Below are 27,565 nucleotides of genomic sequence, written 5' to 3'. Positions count from 1 at the left end.
CAGAGGAGGCTGATCATCTCATGTCAGCTACAAGGCAGAGAGAAGAAAGAACCAGGGCAAATAGAACACCTATGGACACACCCCTAGCAACCTATTTCCCGCAGCTAGGACCCAGCTCCTCTAAAACTTTCAGTACCTCCCAAAATAGTACTGCCAAGCTGGGGACTAAGCCTGGGGTACACTGCATATTCAAACTAACATTCCTCCTCTGTGAAGTATTCACTGATATTGTTAAGTACGCTTTAGGATCTTTTCACAGATCTCTTAATACTGACCAGCTGAGTTAGGTTTAGTCTTAGATTCCTCTAACTACACAGTACACAATTCTACGAGAACACCCTATAGCTTGGGAAAAAAAAAAAAGTGATCCATTTAAATATCTGTCTGTCTTCTATACGAAATCTTTAAATTTCTGCTTATCCTTGTTAATCTCCAGGAAGCAACAGTGACCATTATGCAACTGGCAATCTAGAGGCACATAAGGATATTTTTAAAAAGCATTAAGAATGGAAAGTTTTAAAATATTTTTTCAGAGGTACATTATAAACACAAATATGAAAAATATTCTATTACAATGGAAATAATCAGTAAAACAATTCTATGATTTTGATGACTAAAAACTAATAAAAAGAGACGTGACTAGGAACCTTTACTATCAACAAGATGTATTACAGTAGCCTTATAGGAAAGAATTTTTTTGTTTTCCAAAAAGTGAAATTCCAAGCGAATAAAGAAAAGCAACACCCATCATTTTCACAGAAACAACTAAGCTATCAAACTTGAAAAATTTATCATTCATTTAAATGTTCACTCTACCAAATGAAGTAAAAAATTATCTGTATTCTTGTCCTTCAAATTATTCACAAAATATAATTGCTGTAAGATATTCTAAAGGGGATTAACAGCAGCTTTCACTTTTCTTTCTATCTATCTATCTATCTATCTATCTATCTATGCTACTGGGGTTTATATTCAGGGCCTCACACTTGCTCTTTTACTTAAGCCATGCCCCCAGCCCTTTTTACTTTAGTTTGTTTTTCAGATAGGGTATCACACTTTCCCCATGCTGGCCTTGGACCACAGTCCACCTCTCCCAGGTTGCAGACATGTGCCACTATGCCCAGCTTTTTTTTTTTTTCCTCAAACTACTAATATAGGTATAACAGAGATAGAACTGAAAATTTAAACTAAGCAGGTAAAAGTCAATACAAAACCAAACACAGTATTAAGAATCATCTTCATGATCAATTTGAATACAGATATTCTGTACTCCTCAAAATAAAACACCTAAAAGGTAACTTTATCTTTTGAGTTATATTAACTAAATACAGGTACCATCATTCCATTTATTAAAGCCCAAGGTGAACTAATTTGCCTATTTTAAGTCTTACAACCTCTACATGTGTTCCACTCACAGGGTCATCACTGAAATTAGAGAAACATGTTCTTGAAGGCGATCAAGTCTTAAACACTTGCTGATTAAGTTTACAAGACAAATGAGCCAAGTGCCCAAAATTGTTTTGCTCTTCATTTTGAGTTCTCAGACCCACTAATATGTTTATTGATTATAAGGACTAATACAAACTTAAGGGCACAAAGAAACCTTTTTATTTTAAAGAATACGTCTCTTCCTGAACTCAAGTCTTGAAAAAAATAATTACCTCCACAGAACCAAGGAGATACATATTAATATCAAATTTGATGGAATACAAGAATAATGAAGGTGAATTCCTGTAATACTAATTCACAAAATGTTTACTGAGCAACTTCCATGTGCCAGACACTGTAGGTTTTAGGAACATAGCCATGTACAAAATAGATACTCTAGTGTAAATTGAAGACCCATAGCATCTTGAAGAGGTCCTATGAAAGAGCTATATGTATACAATCATATATTTATACACTGATAGGTGAATATACACAATACCCAGTAGACATAATACACACTTTACACTAAAATGCACAGAAATTCTGAGAGATAAATGTTAAGGGCAATTTCCTTCTTGCTATGATTTGGATCTGGAATGTATTCCAAAGGCTCAAATGTTAAAAGGCTTGGTCCCCTCTGCCCCTGGCACTACAAGGAGGTAGTGGAAACTGTTAAGAATGGGGGATCCTAGTGAGGCATCTTTGTGTTATTGGGGGTGTGCCCTTGAAGGAGACTGTGAAACCCCATTGTATCTCCGTCCCTATCTCTCTCTCCCCAGGCATGAAGTGACCAGTTTTGCTGTCTGTGCACCCTACCATGTGCTCCCCCATCATTGCCATGCAACACTCCCACCAAAGGCCTGAAAGCAATGGGATTCCCAAGTCATGGAATAGAACTTCTCAAACTATAAGCCAAAATCAACTTTTTCTTTTTTTTTTTTTTTTTTTATTTTTCTTTTATTATTCATATGTGCATACAAGGCTTGGTTTATTTCTCCCCCCTGCCCCCACCCCCTCCCTTACCACCCACTCCACCCCCTCCCGCTCCCCCCCTCAATACCCAGCAGAAACTATTTTGCCCTTATCTCTACTTTTGCAAAATCAACTTTTTCTAAGTTGATTTTTACAGGTATTTATTATAGTAACAGAAAGCTTGGTAATACACTTCTTAGTAGATCCAGTTATTTTTCTGGGGAAGCACACTTCTCTATAATAAAGATCAGAGAGAATACAGACTTCAATATAAAAATACTTAAGTTACCCATCACCTTTCAGAGTAGCATTGAATGTATGGGGTAAAGTCATGCCTGGATACACATATACCGTCCTTACCTAGTGAGCTTCATAATCAGTAAATTAATCCTATGGTTGAGAGGAAACACACTGCTAAAATTCACTGTTTATGTTTTTGAGTTTTAGTCATTTCAGAAACAGTTTTTTAAAGGGTGACTGAAATCAAAAGTAGAAAAAAAAGTTAAAATACCTTTCAACCAATTAAAATGACATCTATAAAATGAAATCACTGATCAATAGCTTATCCTGTAGTAAATAAACACAGAAGTGAACTGATACATACTACAAATGAATTTAAAATCATTTTACACAGAAGTGTTCAAGTCTCAAAGATATGTTTACTTTTGATTACATTTTGTTTTAGATAGGCGCCAAATCAGTAGCAACTTAAATTATTCTAGTGATAAAGCACACACATATACCATCCAAAAATAAAACAAAGTTAATTTGAGCCTACAGCAATATCCAAACAAGCAAATATACTACCTACTTACCACTAATATAATCAACTGATATAACAGAGAAAGTATACTATTGTTTAGTAGAAAGAAGTACTATACAAACATTCAGTGAATTGAATTTGGCTATTACTGGAGAAATTCAAACTATTATCTACCCTAACTTCTATTGCAAAGAAGAAATGAAATAAAGAAAGAAGGAGGGAGGGATGGAGGGAGACAAGATATCATATTTGGGTATACCTACTTATTTAATGGTATTATTGACTTTTACTGGTATTACTTCAAATAGATAATTTTTTTTTTCCTGTCAAAGCCTTAAATATATACCATTTTCCTGTTCGGATTCTAAACTGATTCACAAACTAAAAGTTTACTGCCTTGAAAACTTGTGAGTTGGCTCATGAAGACAGTAAACAGAAAACAAATATATCAAAATATAACTCTCTTGTTCTTCACTCTATTTTTCACATATATTCTATTCCTAGGTAACAATGAATATTCATGGAAGTCAACCTTTACAATGAAGTAATTCCTCCATTACACAAATCATTGTGATTTGCAAGTTCTTAGACTTCATTCCTTCACTTTTAAAAACCTCATTTTCTTGCACAGTGACTTCAAAGTAAATTGAGAAACTTCAAGTGTCTTCCACCTCAAGCGTACCAAACCTATTTTTAGAATCTTAGAAGACTAACCAGATTTCTTGTTTATAGAATGAACAGTGTAGAAAATATTTGACTTTCATTTCATTCTTCAGCTAAAAAACAAACAAACAAAACTACTTCTGTTACAGAAAGAACTGTCTCCCCAGAAAATTCACATGGTGAAGCCTCAATCTCCAATGTGATGACTTAGAGAGAACCAATAAGAGGTAAGAAAGATTAAGTGAGGTCATAAGGGAGGGTCCCCTGATGCACAAAGGAAGGGTCCTGTGAAGACACAGAAAGAAGGCAGCTATGTATAAGTCAGGAAGAGAAGGCTAAACAGAAACCAAATTTGCCAGCATCTTACACATGGCCTTCTAGCCTCCAGAACTGTGAGAAGATAAATGTTAACTAAGCCATCATTCTGTGGCATTTTATTATAGCAGTCTGAGCAGACTAACACACCCTCTAAAGATGAATGAATGGTCTGCATTTTTGAGATAGTTTTACTCTACTGCTATTCCAGCTGGACTATACCTGATAATTTATGAAGCTACTCCATTTATAAAAAGACACTGGAATAATTTGAAAAAAATTCACCCTCCGAAGTTATTTTTTAATACATGTGTTATTTTAAATTAAGTAAAAGCAACTGTCATTTCAGAAACAGCAAAGCTTTAAATTATAAAATGTTACTATATTGTACCTTCTGACAGTAAAGTAGGCAATGTCAAAAGAAAATGAGCTCTAAGGAGCCTTATTCTTCACTCGAGAATAGTAACAAAAATCTTAAAATGGAAATGCTGATTACTGTGCCAGAACTACGATTCAAGTGGCAGAGTGACTGCCTTGCAAGCAGGAAGCACTGAGTTCAAACCCCAGTACTGGGTGTGTGGGGGGTAGGGGTGGGGATGCTAATGTGCTCTACATGGTGAAGAAAAATTCACTGGCACCATCTCGTGTTCTTGTATCTTGCCTTAAGATTATTTAAGATATAAATTTCTTGTAACTTAATGCCAACTTCATTAATCAGAGTGTAGACCATATATTCACTCTTGGCATCAAGAGTGACTATTAGAAGAAATTTAGAAGTCCATTTAGGACTTCTAAATTCTCAGTGGCAGAAGTAAATTATTAGATCATAGAGTGGCTAACATTTTATACAAGTGGTATTTTGATACATGTATATTATGTGTGTATACATTTTTTGTGGTGAAAGCTTTAACTACCATTTCTTGAGTAGTCTATGTGCCAGGCATTATATCTGTCACTTGACACAATTACCTCATTTAATTCTCACAGTCCTACAAGGTAGAGATAATTATCCTTATACTAAGGTAGGAGAACAAAGTTACCCACGTCTTCTTTTCTAACTTTACAATATGTACTGGGGGGAGGGGGGTAGACAACTCACTAACCATGTTCTTTTCCCTCAACTTTAAGGGAGTATAAACTATCAACAAAGCATTGTATATATACATTTCTGCCTATAAATCATTGTAATCCACACAGGTTTACTGGCAATGTTTTTTAATACCTGTGGATTAACTGAAATCAATATTGGCTGAGGAGTTCTATGTACCTAGCAATTTTCTATGAGACTTTAGGAAATAATAATGCAAAGTCACTACATAGTGAATATGACCTTAGGTGGAGTACCTTAGAAAACTCCTTGGCTAGAATTAAGTTCCCTACAGTGTCTGCATTCTTTATCTCTACAGTGATTCTTGAAATTGAACTTAAGTACTAAAGCACTTGGCTACCATTATATCTGGTAAAATTATTATGTTACTACTGGAAAAAAAGCAAAGTACTCATATCCTTATTCTCTTCCTCTATCAAATTAGATAATACCTGCCACAGTTCTATAATCTATTACAAGTAAGTAACAAAGTTCTCAATGTTGGTATTGATTTTAATATTCCATAGTCTATTCTGTTGACTCAGTAAAACTATAATTTATTCTTTTTCTAACAACTGTGTCCTAAAAGCACAGCAAACAGAAAAAGCAGTAATTAAATCCAGTCTTCTTTAAGACTTTGTTGTTTAAATATCCTGAAGCAGCTGGAAGAGTGGCTCAAGTGTTAAGAGGACCTGCCTAGGAAACAGAAGCCCTGGTTTCAAACTCTGGTACAGTACATACATTCAATAAATATAAACTCAAGCCAAACTGCATACATTTTTACTGTGTGTGCAACACTAAACAGTGTCATTCAGAATAATGGTTCAGAGGCCTTATGTTTACCCTCACAGCATGAAAGCAACATTTAGTTGCACACCAACTAACAAGGAAAATGGATACAGATATTTTAACATAAAAAGCTAACGAGAATTCTTTGAAACAAAAGATTTCAGATTAAATTTGAATTGGAAAGTTAAAATAAGTTTCTATCCTGAAAACTGCAACTAAACAATATTTACCATATTTGCTCATTTTAATTCATACCAAGTTCTTTAGATTTATAAGTCATCAGTTTACCATACACTATGTACACATCAATAATCAGTAATCACACATTTTATTCCTAGACTGGGAAAACTTTATGCATGTAAGTAACTATTACTAAAACTAACTTCAAAATATTATTCTCATATTTAAAAACAGGTAATTTTTCCTAGAGAAATAGCTTTGAAAATACATCTTTGAAAGAAGTAAGTTTTAGAGTTTGGTATAATTTGTCACATGTATATACTTCAAAATCTCAACTTTTTCTTCATTATGTGGTTTTCATATTTTAAATGGCTTCATGATACAGCTACACATCTCTCTTATTTTTAACAGGCAAGAAAAACTACACAAAACTTTGATATTGGTTCATTTTTCAATTAAAGCCAATGACAGTACAAAAAGATGCTATTGAGGAAATTAGTATTGTTCAGATATGTAATCTCTAAATATCCAGAACTTTCAACAAATTGACTTTCACCAAAATCACACTGCTGTAAAGAAACAAATCAGACTTTGAAAAGTTAACAGAAAAAAAAAAATCATGATTTTATAAGATTTACCTTACTTGATGATGAAGGAATAAATGTTACTTTTAAAAAAAATAAAATTGACAAGAAAAAAATATACAACTGTCACACTTCCCTGCTCAACATGGAAAGTAGCTCATCAACTGGGCAAGAGCTGAGACCAGCTGTGGTAACACATAGTTCTTGAATGCCTCACTGTTTCCAGGTAAGTAAAGTAAGGTGTACCTTCAGAGCAGCTCTTACCAGTCAAGTCAAGATTTTCCATTGTGATTTCAATGGAACATCAGAACTTCTAGCTTCTGTGATGCAGCAGGATTCTGTGAAAGACCCATAGCAAAGTGGTTAAAATGGGGAACCAGCAAAGCCTTCCCAACAAAGCAGATACTCATTCTCCTTTGGAGATAATCCCCCCAAAAAATGAATTACAACTAACTAAAAGCAGGCAAATATCCCTATGTTAACTCTGTTTAGAGAAAATGGCCCAAGGTGTCCATTGTCAATTTTAATTTAACAAAAAACAGTCTGTACAGTTAACCAATGCAAATTTCTGACATTAAAATCACCTAGACTAAGAATTAATTACAGGCAATCACTTCTTAACCTTTTGACTAAGACCAACTGCAGAATTTACCCTCTCAGGAAAATACTGGCTAAAACTGACATCTTGTATAAATCCAATTCAACTATATAAGCTATGATTCTGACTGATATTAATATCTTATGATTTATCTTTTTAAATGTTTTAAAGACAATGAATGGGCCCAGGCATGATGACAAATACCTGTAATCCCATCTATTTAGGAGGTAAAGACCCAGAGAATTGTGGTGTGAGGTCACCCCAGGCAAAAAGTTAACAAGACTGCCTCTCAACCAATAAGCAGGGCATGTTGGTGGAAGCCTACATGCAGGTACAGTTAGCCACCTTGGGCCAAAAAAGAAAGGGAAAAAAAAAAGGGAAGGGAAGGGAGGATGGGAAGGGGGGAAGGGGAGAAGGGAGAGAGAGAGAGAGACAGGAAGGAAGGAAGAAGGGAGGGAGGGAGGGAGGGAGGAAAAAAGGGCTGGAGGTGTGGCTCAAATGGAAAGCACCTGCCAAGCAAACACAAGGAGGCCTTGAGTTCAAGCCACAGCACCAGCACCACCACCACCACCACCACCACCACCACCCACCCACACACACACACACACACACACACACACACACACACACACACACACACAGTACAATAAAACAAGTAAGAAAGCAGCTAAGGGGTGAGAAGGACACAGAGAAAACTAACAAAAACTATTGTTTTCTAAGTACAAAGCACTAAGAAAATATAGGAAAGATGGTCAAAATCAGCAAAAGAATGTACATACAAGTTAAATAACATCATATAATACTGAAATACAAATATTCCTAAATTATGTCATTTTTAAGAATTAACAAGTTATTAGTTTCAGTTTTTTTTTCTTTTATTATTTATATGTGCATACAAGGCTTGGGTCATTTCTCCCCCCTGCCCCCACCCCCTCCCTTACCACCCACTCCGCCCCCTCCCTCTCCCCCTCACCCCCTCAATACCCAACAGAAACTATTTTGCCCTTATTTCTAATTTTGTTGTAGAGAGAGTATAAGCAATAATAGGAAGGAACAAGGGTTTTTGCTGGTTGAGATAAGGATAGCTATACAGGGCATTGATTCACATTGATTTCCTGTGCGTGGGTGTTACCTTCTAGGTTAATTCTTTTTGATCTCACCTTTTCTCTAGTTCCTGGTCCCCTTTTCCTATTGGCCTCAGTTGCTTTTAAGGTATCTGCTTTAGTTTCTCCGCGTTAAGGGCAACAAATGCTAGCTAATTTTTTAGGTGTCTTACCTATCCTCACCCCTCCCTTGTGTGCTCTCGCTTTTATCATGTGCTCAAAGTCCAATCCCATTGTTGTGTTTGCCCTTGATCTAATGTCTGCATATGAGGGAGAACATACGATTTTTGGTCTTTTGGGCCAGGCTAAACTCACTCAGAATGATGTTCTCCAATTCCATCCATTTACCGGCAAATGATAACATTTCATTCTTCTTCATGGCTGCATAAAATTCCATTGTGTATAGATACCACATTTTCTTAATCCATTCGTCAGTGGTGGGGCATCTTGGCTGTTTCCATAACTTGGCTATTGTGAATAGTGCCGCAATAAACATGGGTGTGCAGGTGCCTCTGGAGTAACCTGTGTCACAGTCTTTTGGGTATGTCCCCAAGAGTGGTATTGCTGGATCAAATGGTAGATTAATGTCTAGCTTTTTAAGTAGCCTCCAAATTTTTTTCCAGAGTGGTTGTACTAGTTTACATTCCCACTAACAAGCAATTAACAATAAAAACAGCATGGTACTGGCACAAAAACAGACATGATGACCAGTGGAACAGAATAGAGGACCCAGATATGAAGCCACACAACTATAATCAGTTTCTTTTTGAGACATATTTAGTTTCTAGTTTGCCTCAGAGGTAATACTAAAACCAAACTCAATGAAAAGGAGCAATTTTCTGCCCCCAGAAAATTGACAATTATTTCCTTTTAATCTGTTAAGCAAAAAACTAGAAATTGGACATCACCTACTGGTTATATCTCTAGCAATACTATTAGTCATTTAATGACTTAGCTAAACTTTTTATCCTAATCAGCCAAGATGATGTGGAAAAACTGGTTCTACACATTAAATATCAAAGTATGTAATAATTCATCTAAGTACTTCTATCTAGAATTAAATGACTCAGTTGTTGCCCAGTCCTATTAATGAAAAAAATAGCATGAAAGAATGAATAAAATACTAAATAGTCTCTTGTGACTTCATACAAGATACAATGCATTCATGCTTAGGTTTCTGAAAATAAGAGTACGCATGATAAAATAAAAACAGATTTTTAAAGCTAACTACAAAGGACACATACGAATATTTTCAAAATACATGCCTATACTTTTATAACATCTTATGAAGGAAGAATGCAGTCCCCAAAACTGATAAATAGTAATAGAAGTCTACTTATTACTATCATAAAGTGGACATTATTAAAAATACCCTTAAGAAAATCTCACAAACTGTATTTCATATTTATATATTTTTCTTCATACAAATCCATAAAGCAAGTATACAGAATCATGAAAATACTAAAAAACAAATGAGCAGAAGAAACTGTACAAGAAATAAATAACTGTAACTATTAAGTAAATAAATTAGTGTAAGCTACAAAGATAAATAAAATTTGTACAGCCAAAATTAGGAGAGGAGGACCCACCATTAATTTTGACAGTGTGGGTTTAATTCTTATTTTGGTTTAAAGATCTCTTTACCTTTTAGTCTAAGAAGTGAGCATATGTTATCTGAGAAATAAAATATGCTAATTCATCCTACACAAGAAATTCTTTTAGGAGCTCCAAGATAAATTCTTACAAATCTTCAGATATCCTTATAGATTTATTTATTTCTATAATAGGAGATGTACATATATATACCAAAATAAGACTATAATTATAGTACATTTTATTACTGTTTGATAATTTATTACCTGTGATGCACTATCTATGGATAAGAGCAGGGGTGGACTTTAAATCTCTCCTAAGAGAACAGATACCATACTGAGCTTATGAAACCAGCCACATAACAGAGGCCAACTTCCATGCTGAAGATTCTGCCTGAGAGAGACTCCCTTTGACTTCTCTCAGATTTTATCTGACTATTACAAATGCCTACATGAGTAGTTAAAAAAGCAGTTTCAGCATAAGCAGTACTGCACTTAAATTATAAGTATCTCAGAGTTTTTTATTTGAGAGAACTATGTTGCTATGTGACATGTCAGAAGGTCAGATGGACAAATGACCAAAGTGTGAACACAATGGTGACCTGAATATGCTCTGATATCAAAGTCAGTGCAGATTTTTGTGTGAGCCACCTGGTATCTGTGTTCTCTGGGTCCCACTTTGCCTTCTTCTCAATCTTGCTCATTTCCCAGATCCTGAAATCCTGACACCCCATGATCAACACCCACTATCTCACTGAGCACTTCCTTCTCCCTTTTCAAGGCTTTTGTTTCCCTCCCATGTTACTTCCTCCCACAATGCAGCCAGCTCTGACCTGCCACTGCTCAGGATTCTAAGAAACTTCATCGTGGCAGGTGGGACAGCCATATATTAAATATCTATTATCTACTTCTTACCACAATGGGGCATCTGGGTTGGCACCTAAAAAAGCCTATCTTAAAGATACAGCCACTGAAGTGCCACTGAAATACCACAAACCAACTGGCTTTCTGGCACAGCTCACCCCTTAGGCTGCTGCATTTTGAGAAGCTTATACTAAGAAAGGTAAGGTGCCACTTCTTAAAATGAGGCAGCTTCTCAAATACAGCTAATGTACACTATTGTATTCAAAGTATATCATGGCAAAATATCCTTCTACTCCAAAATTATGTGTTATGCATCCTGATAGCTCTACTACCAAGTCAGTGCAGAAGAGACTCCAAGGAACCATGTGCCCACTTACATGGAAGCCTATTTAATCCCCATGAAGGATTGTTTTTCTGATGTTTTCATCAATTCTCCAGATAATAGATTAAGCTTTAACTAACTCATTTTCATACATACCACTAATTTAATCAGGCTCAATAAAGGTCATTCTGGAGTATAATTATTTGTTAAGGAACAATTATATTCAAATAAAAAAAATGTCTGGCATGATACAATGCATGGTACAGATGCCTCTCCATTTGTGGCACAAGAACATTAACAAAAAAAAGCCAAATTGCTAGAAAAGGAAATAAGACTTTTCTTCTTTCTCCTAAAAACGAAATACTCATGCTTTTACACCTGAAAAAAAAATGGGGAATGTGTGAAATATTTAAATTTCTTTCAATTATATTTACGCTTTGAAAGAAGCTACATTTCTAATCTAAGAGTTAGCATGAACTCTGAGAGCCAAAACAAGCCAAGGTCACTCACTAAGGGTTCTAGGATCTACATTTCCACTAAATCTTCTGCTGGCTACTTTCATTTTCCCAACAATATGTATTACAATCTTCACTTTACAATGCAAATTTTCTTAAAAAGAATTTTCCTGTGTTAACTTTTTTCTTGACATGAATATAATTATGTTTTCCTCAACTCACTCTTGTAAGTACATACTACATGCTTATAAGTGAACTGAAATATAAACTCTAAGTTCTGACTTTAATATAATGCAATATGATCATGTTTGTGGTCAAAAACTTCTTTTCAATTTAACTAAAGCTTTCCCTGTCCTGTGTATGTAATAAGGTTTTCTCTCTACTACTCTATATATTCTTTTAATCTCCTCAATCATGGCATCAGATATATTATGCAATGTTATAGTACTGATAATGATGCTGTTATACTAGCTGTTAGGCAGTTTAGCCAATGAATGCCATGACTCAGGTCACTGTTATCCACCATAGGCCAGAACTAGAAATGCCAAATAGTCTAATCTCCAGCTAAATCAATTGCTGGAATAAAATATCTTCATAGAGATAAAATACAACTCTAGGATATCATATATATATATAATACACACATATATATTACACGTTTGCATATGCAAAAGTGTAAAAGTTATGATATGAAGTATAAACAAATACAACACTTTTGTTAATATTACTCACCCATCTTTTACAGTTGAAGCCTAAACCACACCTATTTCACAGGCATTACTGTCCAGGCATCAATTTTTAACTGACATTTCAAATATTAGCTACACTAAGAATGGAAATATTTTAAGGGAAAATGAAAATTTGAATTAGTTTTTACCATCTTCCCACTACTACCTTTGTACTTACTCATGATCCAGAGCTTTTCAGTTAAGAAATATTAAATATAATAATAAAGGCAAATAAGTCTTGGGAGTTCCCTTCATATCTAACAATAAACTACTAAGTAATTACAGATTTGGTCTGTAATCAATAAAACTATGGATAGCACAGAGAGAAAACTAACACTCATTCTTTAATAGGCTTCTTTAAAAAGCAATATTTAAGATTTGGAAATCCCTTTCCCCTTCCACAGTCAATATTGCACCAACTATAAAATAATATTTTAAAAACTACTTATTACCTATTTGCCAATAGTACAGCAATGCAAATGATTTAACCTTTTGCTGTTTGAGAAATTAATCACCTACTATGTGCTAACACAGCACTGCAAAAGTTCAAACAGTGTTGCTGCTTTCTTAAAGCTGATGGATGAAGTATTTGGGTAATGACACACACACAGAGACAGAAATTACATGATAGAGTAATATATAATAAGTGTTAAATGCTAAAGAATTTCTTTAAAAGTTAGAATGAATAAGGGGATTATTATGCAGGAGATGAATAAAGGACCTAAAGCACAGATGACTTTGGGTTACACAATGATAAGATGGAGGAGGGTGTTAGAGGCACAGTGTTTGATACCAGAAGCAACATGACTTCCTGAAATATTAGGAGGCATAGGAAACATATAGCTAAAGCACAAATTTCATATCAGAGTACGGCACACAAAATATGGGAAATGAGAAAGCAATGCAGTCTGCTCTTTTTTCTGTCCACAATCTCCTAAATAGCAAGTAACATCAGCAGCAAGGGATTGTGTTAAGCCTACTGGCCTTAGGGATACCACCCTGCATCTGTGGGCCAATTCCTAAGTCTCTCTGAGCCCTGATTCCACAAAATGTTATTTCAATACCTACCTCTCTAATGGTTGCCTTAAGAATTATTAGGAGATGCTATAAATAAATGCAAAGTGTTCAGTATACAGAAAATAATAAGTATTAACAATCTTATCATTAGAGTTAAAACTAGGTGGTAGAAAAAGCACATTATCAACACAGTGAAGTACGCCTTGAATATCTTTAGCATTTAGACCTAAATGAATTTGTATTCTCTCAAATGGTGTTTCACTGTAGATTCTATTTTAATTTCAGTGGCCTTTACATATGTTTAATTCAGACAGTATGAGTAGCCAGTTTTTACTATCAATTTCAATACATTAGCTGTTTTGATAATATAGATATTTTATTATAATGATCATTTACTGTAAGATCGCTGCTTCAAGGAACATGGCAAAACCATGAATTTCTGGAGTTTCCATAAGTAGGGGGTAGAAAATGAGTAGGCATTAGTTCAATCAGATGGCTAGGCAGGGAGGCACTGAATGCCTCTTTTATACTCCTATGAGCTGTGTAAATGTGCCTTTGACCTTCTCAGGCAGGAGAAATTACACATTTAAGGCAGGAGGACTTTCACTTCCAGAAAAAGTATAAAAACATGCTTGCTAGCAGATACATCAAGAATGACAGGTAACACCTACGTACTTTATGAAGATTCATTAGCTATCAAGCTACTGAGCACTAAATTGGAAAACAGGATAGCCCGAGCCCCATACAATATCATTACGAGACTGAGTTAGCTCAAGTAAAACCTTACCAACACATTTTAGGATTTTTGCTATACCTTCAGGAAAGGGGTTCTGTGCGTGAAATCCACTGAAGAACCCTCAGACCATCTTGTTCTCTGAGATAATACAGAGAACTGCTTTCACACCATCGATAATTCATAACACAGAAAATCACATTCTTATGGGAAAAAATTAGCCCAAAGTCATGTGATGAAAAATGAAGTAATAGGCAATTTACATAATAAAAATGGAAAATAATCTGTTCTAAAAAGTGAAGGACACTGCCTTTCTCCTATCTTCTTTTACTGCTATATTAAGATAATTTAAAGAAATATAAATGTATACATATAATTTAAATTTTAGGTATTTAATAAAATAAATTTTAATAAATGTATTAAATTACATACATTTATACATAAAATTAAAATTCTATTGCTATTTTTGAAAAAACAGAAAGTCTTTACTATCCAGAAAGAGTTCCTGTCCTTTTCAGATATGTCTGATATTTCCAGTAAATACCTTACCAGCAGAAAGACTCTTGCTCCAGATATAATAACTGTAACAGTATTCTGAATGAGAACACTCAGGTGTTCACACTGAGTCTACTCAGAAGTGACCTGTGATGTGTCAAGATACTCTTTGTTGAAGTTAATTATTCACAAAACTGTTATTCCTGAGATAAATAATACCACTTAGTAATCAGCTATTTTAAATTATGAAACTCCAAGAAACTTTACTTAAGGGGCATCAGGGACATCCGACTGAAACATTTCCATAGCTCCAAGAAAATATTCTCCAAGTATGTCCATAGATTTATCCTTTGCCACTAATTCCAATGTAGTGACCCACAGAAATAAGTCATCAATCCTAGGGGCTATCAATTACTTCTGTTACAGGGAAGTAAGATCCAGGAAACTGTGACTGAACAAAAGGTGTTTACAGCGGGATTATGACTGAGTTGAGATAATGTCACAGGTCTTCACAGTGCTTTTCCCATTACTCCAAACCCAGCTTTGTAGGGTTTGATGTTGTTCCCCATTAAGACATACTGTGAAATCACAGAATCACAGAATTCTGGAAGTAAATGAAAAAGGCTGTTCAGTTCGGTCTTTTACCTAGTAAGATAGAGGTAGGAGTAAGCCAGAACCCAGGGCTTCTGACACACTGAATAGCTTGGTCCCAACACCACACTGTTCTTCTGAAAGATCATTAATCAGGTTGAGCTAAAGTTTTCAATCCATAGACTAGCAGGAGACTCCAGACCAGAATACATTACAGCCCCATTCATCTTGTGGTCCTCCACAGCAGCAAAGTTCAGCTGGAAAAGTATCATCAAAAAGAGCCTAACTTTTACTCTCAAGAATTCAGAGAATGTTTCTTGACTCTAGAACCTTTCCCTTTCTAGTTTGAAGGCAGAAAATGACATCTTTTAGCTGTAGAGGTAAGCATGCAAAACATTTCTTCTATTTCTAAATATTCTAATAAATACCTTGCAGTAAAAGTTAATGTCAGTTACACATGGATGTGGACAGAAGACATGGGAATACCCTGTACTTTTCCAATTTTACCTAGAATGCTATAAAAATAAAGCCTATTAATTAAAAAAAAAAAAGCTAATGTCAACTTCATTCTAACAATACTGAAATACAAATAGCAATTCTCCATTAAATGCTCACCCTCCGGAGAAACACCCAGTACCAATTAAAATTATGTCCTATATTAAAACTAAGCACAGACCCTACAATAACCAGTATAAATGTTCCACTAGAAATTAATCTTTAAAAACTGCCTTCTGCATTACTTGCCATTGTTCCTGTGACTGTCAATATTTAAAGTAACATAAAACATTTAGTTTGAATAAGCTGACTAAAGACATCAAAGAAAATGCTCTCCAAGTATTTCCATAGGTTTATCCTTTGCTATTAATTTTGATGTAATGACCATCAGAAATCAGAGTTATACAACCCCACAGGGCACCAATTACAAGGACTACAAGGCAAATGCAAAAGGCTTATCCTGAAGCAGCCCTGAAATCATCTCAAATAGCCGTGGTTCTCAATACTGCTAATATTCTGAAATTTTAACTTCTTATAATTAACAAAATCACACTTTGTCACCTCACTGGAGAAACATCATTTAAAGAGGAGAATAATCAGTTTTTCTAAAGCATAAAGTAATAATCATATATGTTTTTTGCTTACCTAGCATAAATTCTCCCCAGTTTTTAGTAAACAGTACTTTGATTTTGGGGCAAATACTTCATGCACCTTGTATGTGCATGTCTTTTGAGAAGAGTCCATGTCCATTGAGTGGGAATGACCTAATTCTACTCAAGTTTCTGGAATAGTAGTATCATCCAGGCTTGGCCAATCAGCTTATTCCATCTTCTTAGACTTTGCAGCTGGGTGAGGAATTGTTTTGAAACCTCACTTATAACACACACTGCAAAGTAAATAACATATGTTATTCTGTATTATTATCAGTGCCTAAAGTGAGAAGAAAATAAAGAATGGCTTGTGGCTTTGTTGAAATAAGAGAAAAAGAACACAAAACTATTAGACCACATACATAATTCCTGAAAAGAAATGAAAGGAGTACTGATTTATTTTATACTATTTCTAATCCTAATTTCAATTTTTTGACACATCATGATACTTAGTAAGTTAAAATGTTTAGATTTTAAACCTCTACTTCTGTTACAACAATTTCTTCAATTTATGTTTCCTATAAAAAGAAGTTTCGGGCTGAGGATGTAGCTCAGTGGTTTAGTGTTTGCCTAGCATGCACAAGGCCCTAGGTTTGATCTCCAGTACCACACACACACACACAAAATAGATTTAGGTTTCAACACAAGCACTGAAAAACTGGCAAATGCTAATTTGACTTCTGAAACTAATTTTAAGGGGATTTCCAATATCCTGAAATTTATTATGTACTGTCGTACACTATAAGGGGATAGTAGCACATGATTCATTTTCCATGTATAGTTATGGTCTGATTCAGGAGGAGGAAAAAAACATGGAATAATTGGGAATGTAGTATTTTGCTTCCCTAACAGTTATTGCATATACCTCTAGAAGAACATGAACAATATGAGGGATTCAAATAAAATATATCAACATCAAAACTATTCTGAAATACTTTTAAATGGTATTTTCATAGCTTGAAAAGGCACTTAATGGTGTTTAAGTTAATTTTATAGATGGTAATAGTCACAAAGAGCCAAAGAGTTTATCATATAATATATATGATAGATATTATTTTCTTCACTAAATACTTTGTATCAGCTTACATGACTCAAGCCCCTTTCATAAAGTTGAAGTTAATTTATGTAATGTGTTCACATCTGAGCATACACATACAAACCAAAAACTCAAGCTTCAAAACCACTGAGCTCTATGGCAACTCAAAATCCAGACAAAGAAAATGTCTGCTATAATACAAAAGAAACTATGTAAGTATTTGTTTCTTACTTTTCAGATAAGGTGAATACAAAGAAAGGAATATCAATAATTATAAATTCAGGCCTAAGATTTATATTCAAATATGAACTACATCATCAAGGCCTTTACAGTGTTCTGAAACTGCCAAAGCCTGTTGTGACACACAGTTATAACCAAACTTTAATTACTGGACTTTGGAGATGAACAGTAACAAGACTAGTCATACACTTTGATGTGAATTCTGATGTGTGGCTCACAGCCTTCAATGAATCTAGTTAGCACCAAGAGTTTCAGATAATGAATTTGGGGGTATCGTCAAGATATAATCTAAGATACAGACTTGAACTTCAAGTATACTTGTTTAGAGTAAAATCTCAACACTCTTGCTAACAAAATTATTTTAATTAGCTAATTAGATGTTCTTGATCCCATACCTCACTCCCACTACCTTTTATCTGTCCAAAGCAACCACTTTAATATGCTTATCGAGTACTTTGCATGCATGCTAGTTTTACATAAAACTGAGAATGGTACATCAGATAACAGAGGTCAAGAGGACAGATGCTGTTAACAGGGAAACTCTAGGTTTCTCTTTTAAACTTCCAGCATGAGAACTCAATGCAGGCTAACAGACACTGCACTATATTAAAAATCTCCAACTGTGGAGTAACAAGAGTAGGTTAACACATAAACACACCCACAGATTTAGAAGTACACACTGTTATCTTTAGCCATTTATTACAGAAAGAAAACAGGTATGCTCTAAACCTAGTAGCATCTTGTGGAATGAATAAAAATCCAGAAATAAGGTTGCTTTCCTTAACTGAAATGCGTATAAAATGATATAGTGCATTATGAGTCTGCACTGTAAAGTACCCCAAAATAAAGTGGACTTAGCAGAAATACACTGTCTCTCAAAAAGAGACAAAAGCCTGCTTTGCCTGATGGCTGTTTATCTGCATTAGTCAAGCTGTTTAAGTAGCTGGGAATTGATCATATGCAAATTTCTAATTAAAATATAATATAGAATGCTTTATACAATCAAAATATTTAATATTAATACAATTCATTCACCATATATTAACTTTATGCTCATATTATTGTAATGAATTGAAACGTGGTTAATACAAAGAACTCAAAATAAATACCATTACCACCTATTTTAATAAAACTCTCCTTTGGAATTCAAAGCACTCTATGGACATTTGAATCAATTAAAAATTAAAACAGTAACAGTAAGAATACAGACCCACCAACAACTATAGTTATACTCATCAACTATACAAATAAGAAAAAATATCCCTGGTATACAAATTATCAGATGGGCAAATCATTCAATCACAAGGGCTCTCTATGTTCACGAGAGATTTTTGTTAACAGTATTTTATCAACATCCCCCAAGAATGGACCATTAATTATAAGACAGCAAAGGAGTTCAGACACATTTGATGAAGAATTTGTTTTTTAATTTGTATCTCACAGACTTATTTTCATTTTATTACCTTTTGAAATTTGTCTTTCAGGATATTTTTACCTAAACTTGCAAAGTACAGAATGCACCCCTTGATTTGAAGATCATGAGGTTAACATCTTGGTAGGATTAATGTACTTCATAATTGACTCCCTGAGGGATTTGGCTATTTTTCCCCTGCTAAGGGACATTCCCCTCAGTTTAAATTCCATTGTAAAGATAAGCACTTTGATACACAGTGGACTCTTTTTGTAATTGCACATTTTTATTGTGTGAACTCTTCTCAGAAAGTTATCCCAAACATCTGACATAAAAGCAAAAAACAAAACCCCCACAAATTCTAACTTTAAAATTCATATTTGCTCTATAAAAATCAACTTCAAGTAAATTACAGGTAGATATACCTAGACACTTCCAAAAACTGAAAGGCACACGAACAAGTGGAAACAAGAATCTCTAAGGTTTCACTGAAGTTTCCCACCAGGATCTGGAATTGTAACCTGTGAACAAGCTCTTGATCGCCACTGGTAATGGCAGAAAACTAGACTGGGTATTCTTAATACCATTTTCAATTCACTTTGAAATACCTTTTACTCCCATAAAAGAATTTTCTTAAAATGGTAAAATACATGCAAAAATAATTTGATATGCTTAAGTGTTTAAGCATATCAAATTTAAAGTAATATTATTTATGCTTTCTTATGGTTGAAATTAAAATAATTTTTACATTTCTTATGTACAAATCAGAAAATAGCCATGGGAAAGAAGTTAGAGCTGGTAACTAAGGAAAACTGACTTGGGATTTAAGGGTCACCAGGTTGCTACAGACATAATCTACAAAACAAAAAGAATGCATGCACTGGTAATATTTGCATGTAAGAAACCCCCACAAAAAAGATGATGTTTTTAAAAATAAAATAGAACCCCCCAAATTTGTTCAAAGTTATGTTTTTCTTTCCAAGCTAAATCTAAACAAAGAGAATGGTTTTAATTCATCATGCAAAATAAAACTTATATATATATCAAATACAAAAATGCTTGTTTAAAATCTTTAGATGCCATAATCCAGGACATTTCATTGATTTTTCTTTTCTTTCTTTTTTGACTGTACGGGGATTGAACTCAGGGCCTCATGCCTGCTAGGCAAGTGCTCTACCACTTGAGTCACACCTCAAGTCAATTTTAATTTTTTTCTTAACACTTCACTTTCTTCTGCTACAGCAATTTTATTCTTTCTTTTCATCCAAATCTCTTCACTATTTTCATCCAAGTGAAATCCCTGGGGCACTTTATGAGTTATATTTTATTAGACAAAAGTCTGATTGCTGATTGAAATGGGGAACAAGCCCAAAATGAGCCCAAGGGCTCAGAGGCCTAGGCAGAGTAACAAGGTGGTATCCTCCTGTGATGGAAAAGCTAGGTGTCCTATGGTTAAGAGTGAGGAGGGTACTAAAAGTTTTTTTTCTAGGCAGCAGAAATTCACTTTGAGATCTCTTTTACATGGTATGTGTTACATGGAATGAACCAGAAAAAGGCTGAACAGCAGGATTTATGAGTCACCCAAACACACACAGGTTAAACCTATGGTACAGAAATGTCTCCCAGGGTCCTTATCTAAGGAGAATGGGGAATGTGGGAGCCCAAGGACTGAAATAGGGAATCCTCAGAGTCTGCTTTTAACAGTTCCTTTATCATTGTCACAAGAGTTACCTCTGCCAGCGAAATATATTGGGGTTTTTTTTGGCAGTACTGGAGTTTGAACTCAGGGCTTTGTACTGGCTAGGCAGGCGCTCCACTACTTTTGCCATTCTGCCAGTCCCTTTTGCTCTGCTCCTCTTATTTATGCTTCCCCCAGTAGCTGAGATGACAGGCGTGTACCACCACCCTCAGATTTTTGAGTTTCAGGCATCCTCTCCCCACCCACCTTGACCTGGCAATTGATTCTCCTGATTTATGCCTCTAAAGTAGGTGTGGTTACTGGTATGGTGAGCCACCAATGCTCAGCTCCTCACCTGAGAAATTTAAGTAGTTCAGCTCAGAGTTCTTCACTTCCCACCCACTCACCTAGAGGATTGGAAAGGACAGGGAGAAGAGAAAACATATTCAAATATGAAGAGGTATATTTACTTTGAGATATCTGTTTAACCAATCAGATCTTGTAAGGACCTCAAAAAATTGCCACAATGCCACTTCCCTTTGAATCAATTACTCACAACCTGAATTACAAAACACAATCAGGGCCACTTTCAAAATGCAGATGCTCAGGCTCTCCCTACCCAATTAAATCAGAATAATCCCCAAGGTTGGTCTCAGGTACCCTTAGAGTTTACAGATAGCTCTCCAGGTGATTCTAAGGTGCAGCCAAACTTGAAAAGCAGTACAGTGGTTTAAAAAAATTTTTTTTACCTGCTAAAAAGTGAGTGTGCTGATGAGCTCAGAGGATTAGAGCATAGGGTTAAAATGGTCACAGATAATACTGAAAAAGTTCAGTCGGGCTTACTCTCTTTTTATGGCAAGACTCTCTACTCTGACCAACTGATGACCTACATACGAACAGATCTGTGTACAAAGAGTGTTGGAGTAAATCTCTGTAGAAGCACTGCAGAGTTGTCTTCACAGTTACAAGATAATAAGAAGCAATGCCCTTATATGTCTCAGTCATGCCCTTTCATATGTTTTCTCTCATATTTTACAGCTAAAAACAAGTTTTGCAATATAGCTAACTAATAAGGAAGCACTAAGTGGCAACAAGATGACAGAGTTTTGTTGTGTTCACTAAGCTGCAACCAGAAGCAAGTCATGATCACTATTAAAGATAAAACATACTAGGCACATGTAGTGTGTTTAAAGAAAGAAAAAATCTCATGTTCCAAAATGACACTGATTATTGTCTAACATACTAATAGGTAGTGTGAATGAGAGGTACAGAAGGGATATACTCTGTGAGGCTGCCCGATTTAACAGTTACTTTGAAAAAAACAAACAAAGGCTGGCCATATTGGTGGTACTCCTGTAATAAAAGCTACTCAGGAGGTGGAGATCTAGAGAATTGTAGTTCAAGGCCAACCAGGGCAAAAAGTTAGCAAAATCCCATCTCAACAAAATAAGCTAGTTGTTGCTAGTTTGTAATCCCAGCTACATGGAGGCATAGGTAGCAAGACTGAATTCCCAGATTTACTCAGGTAAAAAAATGCAAGACCTTGTCAGATAAATAACTAAAGAAAGGGCTGGGGTTTGGCTCAAGTGGTAGAGCACCTGCCTAGTAAGCTGAGGTCCTGAGTTCAAACCCCCATACTGCGAATAAAAAAAAATTTTAATTTTTTTTAAAAACGTCATTCTATAGTGCTGCCCAACATCATATGCATAATTAAGACTAACTTAGAGACTCCTACTACTTTGGATTCTTTATGATTTTTCTCCTTATATTAATGGCTAGCCCTTATATGTAGAAATAAGCAGACATTTATGCCTTCATAGATCTTAGTTCCCAAATGATCAGGTATATAAGTTGTTTGTATTTTACTTTCTTTTGATTCCTTCTCATTAACAATTCATTTGCATTTCAGCATCCTTTTATAAAAAGGAGATGCTAAAGGACAAAGCTACTGAACAAATAGTAAACTTTACTTCTGTCACCAAAAACACATCCTCAGCTCTGCAAGCTCAGTACAACAATGAGAACCAAATCTTCTGGGTGGAGGTGAGGGGGTGCTTAGCTACTCTAGAAATTTTAATGGAGGTTCCCAGCACTCAGATCAAAGATTCAAAAAGTAAACACTTCACAATTATAAAGAAATCAAAACACTCTGAAGTGGGGAAGATCAAGGAAATAAAAATGCTGGTTTTGAGGAACAGGATAGCATTTCTTATCTAGAATTTTTCTACACAAAAAGATGTTTCCTTCAGGTACTAATACAAGAATGAGTTTCTAATCTTTCACCCTTGTCAGTTCCCATTTTATTTAAATAAGGGAAACAAGCAATGAAGGCCAGTTTTCAGAGCAAGACAGTGTAAACTATACATGTCAATGAAAGAAATGCTAATATTAAGTATTTTTTAAATGCCACATCTTACTTTTGATTTTTGGTTCAATTTCAAAATGTGTCCTAATGGTCTGTAACTTTATTATTATGTCACTGAGATTACTGGAGTTCATTAAACTGAAGGAAATGATAACCTAACAAAGGAAATTTCCTTACATAAAAATACTAAGCATACAAGAGATTTAAAAAGTACTTAACATGCTTCAACTTTGTTCTTTACTAAGCTTTCAAACAATTAGTTTTATATTTTGTCATCTAAGAGATACAGAATAAAGAAATTGGTACAATATTTTATTTTCATTCCAATAAAAGAAAAAACACTTTTAAATATGCTGTATTTGTACATGTATGCAATTTTCACTTATATTCAGTAACTTTAATTCAGTATCTTTACTCACTGGCAATTTTACTCAAAAATATGTAATCTTATATCATTCTACACTTTAAATTTATTACAGTGAGCATTTACATCTTTAGGATATTTTTCAAAAATATGGAGCCCTGAAGTGGCTAAATATTCACATACTACTACTGAATGCATTGGGAACACTTCTTATGGACTAGTTTTTATCCTAAAGGTGAAAAACATTTCAATCAATTTTGTTCCTGAACAGCTACATGTAATCAGAATTCAGATGCTACAACATGATGGGTATTTTCAGTATTTAAATAGGCATCGTAAGAAAAAAGGAAAAACTTTTTTCAGTCACCAAAAAAAAAAAATTCATCTAAATAAAACCCACATTTTAGAAAATTTGTTACAAGTGTGAATAAAATAAAACTATTATACATTCTTGTTTTGTATTATTTTCTAAATAATTTAATAACTGTCTTCTCCAAAATAAGCCATATTTACATCACTATTAGTAGTAATACATTGTTATAATTGGGATCTGGAATGCCTCCATTAGGCCCACATATGAATGACTTGGTCCTCAGGTTGGTGCTGTTGAGAGTTAGTGGAAACTTCAAGAGATAGGGCCCAGTGGGAGGTCTTCAGGTCACCGGGGCCACGCCCTGAAAGGGGATATGGGACAAATCTCTTTTTCTCTGTTTTGCTTCCCTGCCATAAGGTGAGTACTTTTGCTCCACCACACACTCCTAGGAAGATATAAACACAGGCCCAAAGCAACAAGGCCAACCAATCATGGACTAGAACCTCTAAAAACTATAAGCCAAAATAACTCTTTTCCTCTTGCTAAGGTGATTATCTCAGGTATTTGTTATACTAATGGAAAAGCTGACTAGCATAAGCTCCTATGAGCTAGACACACTTTTCAAGCCAAGCACAAATCAGGTACTTAAGTGAACCACTTTAAAGTAATCCTCAGCCTCAGTCAAGGCTTCACATAAAAGTAGCCCAAGCCAACATCTTGACTAAGCCACTCTCAAATTCTTGACCCACAGAAATTGTAGGATAATAAATTTTAACTGTTTTAAGTTGCATGGTAATTTGCTACACTTCAATAGTAACTACAGCAGTCTCCTGTTATCCATGGGGGAGTACATCTCAAAAACCCCGACTGGTATTTGAAAGCAAAGGTAATATTGAACCCTATATATAACTTTTTCCTTACACATACACACCTATGATAAAGTTTAATTTATAAGTAGGCACAGTAACAGACTAACAACAATAATAGTAAAATAGAACAATTATAATATACTATAATAACACAGGAAATAAAGTCTGATTTAACTTATCTAAATGTGCTATTGTATATGGAGAGTAAAAAAGTACTTACCATATGCCAAATGCTATTATAAATGCTTTATATTAACCATTTAGTCTTTACAACAATGCTATGAGGTAGGTTGAGGAAGACTAAGGAACTTTCTCAAGGTCACACTGATAATCAATAGCACAGTCACCACTGAATCCTGACAGTCTAGCTTCTGAGCCATGAGCATATGTTGGCTCCCATGGTCTGTAATTCACTTATTTCATTAAGTACTATCAGTAGTCAAACACCAATGGTGTTTGGAATTAGTATGTTTGAATTTTAAAGCATACTTCCCTCTGCATTTTACTGCTCAAAATCTGTTATTTATTTAGTTTTTGCCATCTCAGGCAAAAACGTTTCATTTTTATGAGTAGTAAATGAAAATATGAGTAAAACTCACCTTGTGCAATGTCTAATCTATAATCAGTATTTATTTATGTTTTCTCTTTTTTGCAAATGAAGGTTAATATTAAAACCTATGAAATTTAAGCCCTTCACTTTCACAGTCCCTTCAAAACACTGTACCTAATTTCATATTCATAACTTAAAAAGGGCCTCTAAATTGTATGACTTTGATACTCCAGAAACCCTGGATCCACTTCTGTTCTTCTCATTAATTATGTGGAAGAAGCACAGGAAAGCGATTCTTTTAAGTTACTTATAAACTATTGGTCTCAAAAAAAGAAGTGTGGGTCGGATCCTAAATACTATATAGGCACTGAGAAATGAACTATCGAATAAATCACTATCAATTCTCAAACTGTCCAGTACGCAGCAAGTAAGCAGGACAAATAACAATGAAAAAGCTCTGAAAGAACCACAACTCTCAAATGACTAGTTGGAATTGAATCCTGAACTTAACTGAGTCAATGGCCTACTAAAATTAAAATATCATTATTTTCATGGGATATAAAACAGAGCCAGCATCTTATAAGTAACTAAATGCCCAGAAGAAAATACAAAGTTAACTAAAGGAATAGGAAAAATCTCAACTTGCATATTAAAAAGGACAATTAATCCACAGACACCAATCTGAAAAAACATGGATGTCAAAATTAACTGATAAATATTTTAAGAAATCTTTATAAGAATGCTCTAACAAGTAAGGGAAACATCCTTGAAAAGGATGGACAGACAGAAGGGCTCATATGTGAAGCACAAAATATATGCTGCTCTGGAAAAGTCTGGATGTTTCTTGGGCAAATATGCACTTACTACATAATCATACAATCTCACTCCTAGATATTGACTCTGGAGAAATCAAAACTTGTGTCCACACAAAAACCTAATAAAATTGTTTATAGTATCTTTATAATTATCACAAGTGGGAAACAACTCAATGGGTAAATAAACTGTAGTGGGTGTCTGGGGTGAATGTATGTGCATGTATGTATGTAATGGACTAATGCTCAGCACAAAAAAAGAAAAAAGAAAGGACGAATGGCTAGGTGCCAGTGGCTCATGCCTATAATTCTAGGTACTTGGGAGGCTGAGATCAGAATTGTGGTTCATGGCCGGCTTAGGAAAATAGTTTTGAGATCCTATCTCCGAAATAACTAGAGGTGTGGCTCAAGTAGTAGAGCACCTGGCTTGCAAGTGCAAAACTCTGATTTCAAACCCTAGTAAAGAGAGTGGGGCGGGGGCGCGGAGGCATTATATGAAGTAAAAGAAGCCAATCTCAAAAAGTTATGTACCATGTAATTCCATTTATATGAAATACTCCAGAAGACAAGACTACCTATGACAATGAAGAATAGATAGTGGTTACCAGGGGTTAGAGTTGAAAGGAGGATGTGACTGCAAATGGATAGTATGAAAAAATTTTGAGGGACATTGGAACTTTTCTAAATTTAATACATTTACTATTTAAATTTTACACAAAATTTGTACATTTTTAAGTTCATAGAACTATACACACAAAAATTCAATTTTACTACTAGTTAACCTAAAATATAAAAATTTTAAAAATCCAAAGTTCAAAATACTAAACTCAGAAAACTAAGTTGCTAGCTTAGTTATGAAGAAAAGCATTTATAAGAGATGAGTTGTATCAGCTGATTGGTTAGAAAGCATTTGGTCCACTGCACTGAAGGCCAGCAGAACCAAGTGAACCACATCAGGGTTGAGAGCGTCTCACAAAGGTATAATCCTGCCCACATGCTTCCTTTCTACTACACACAAAACCAAGGCCAAAACAGAACATGGAAAGAAAGTCAAAGAGCCCTGTGTCACTCACTGCCTGACACCTGGCAGCAACTCAGGTCTTCAAACTGAATGATATCTAAATTACCTGAGATGAGAATCTCTCTGTCTTTCAAAGATACATTCCAAAGTTATTAATTCCACCTGGAATTCTAAGCATATATGCTCTATAATACAATCTATGCAGTGTTTTTACTTTCTTTGCCACAAAGAAAAGACGAGGGAATTCTACTTTCAGAAAGATGGAACAGGTATATGTGTCCCTATTCTTCTTACTAAATACAATTAAAATTGCTAGACATAGCAGTGCTATACACCTTAATCCTAGTTATTGGGAGGTAGAGGAAAGCAGTAGGATGATGAGTTTAAGGCCAGCTAGGATACACAGCAAAACCTTGTCTGGGGAAACAAACAAACAAACAAAATGAAAAGCCTGGGGGCTGAGGGCATGGCTCAAGTGGTAG

The 27,565-nt window shown here is 34.9% G+C and overlaps 1 protein-coding gene across 8 annotated transcripts in view; it reads right to left on the bottom strand.

The window, feature by feature from the left end:
* Positions 1 to 27,565, bottom strand: part of Bbx (BBX high mobility group box domain containing) — a 247,211-nt gene that overhangs the window by 146,276 nt on the left and 73,370 nt on the right. For 6 of the 8 annotated variants that reach the window (XM_020182315.2, XM_020182313.2, XM_074073048.1 and 3 more), the window contains exon 3: positions 7,046 to 7,119. The gene's annotated coding sequence lies outside the window, so the exon portion shown is untranslated. Of the gene's footprint in view, positions 1 to 7,027; positions 7,120 to 21,144; positions 21,167 to 27,565 lie in introns of those variants that run through there. The other 2 variants (XM_074073051.1, XM_020182314.2) reach the window with 2 other exon arrangements.

This window comes from Castor canadensis, chromosome 5, assembly GCF_047511655.1.
Source record: "Castor canadensis chromosome 5, mCasCan1.hap1v2, whole genome shotgun sequence".
Taxonomy (NCBI): domain Eukaryota; kingdom Metazoa; phylum Chordata; class Mammalia; order Rodentia; family Castoridae; genus Castor; species Castor canadensis.
The sequence above is the reverse complement of the archived record's forward strand: the minus strand, read 5'-3'. Positions and strand labels throughout refer to the sequence as shown.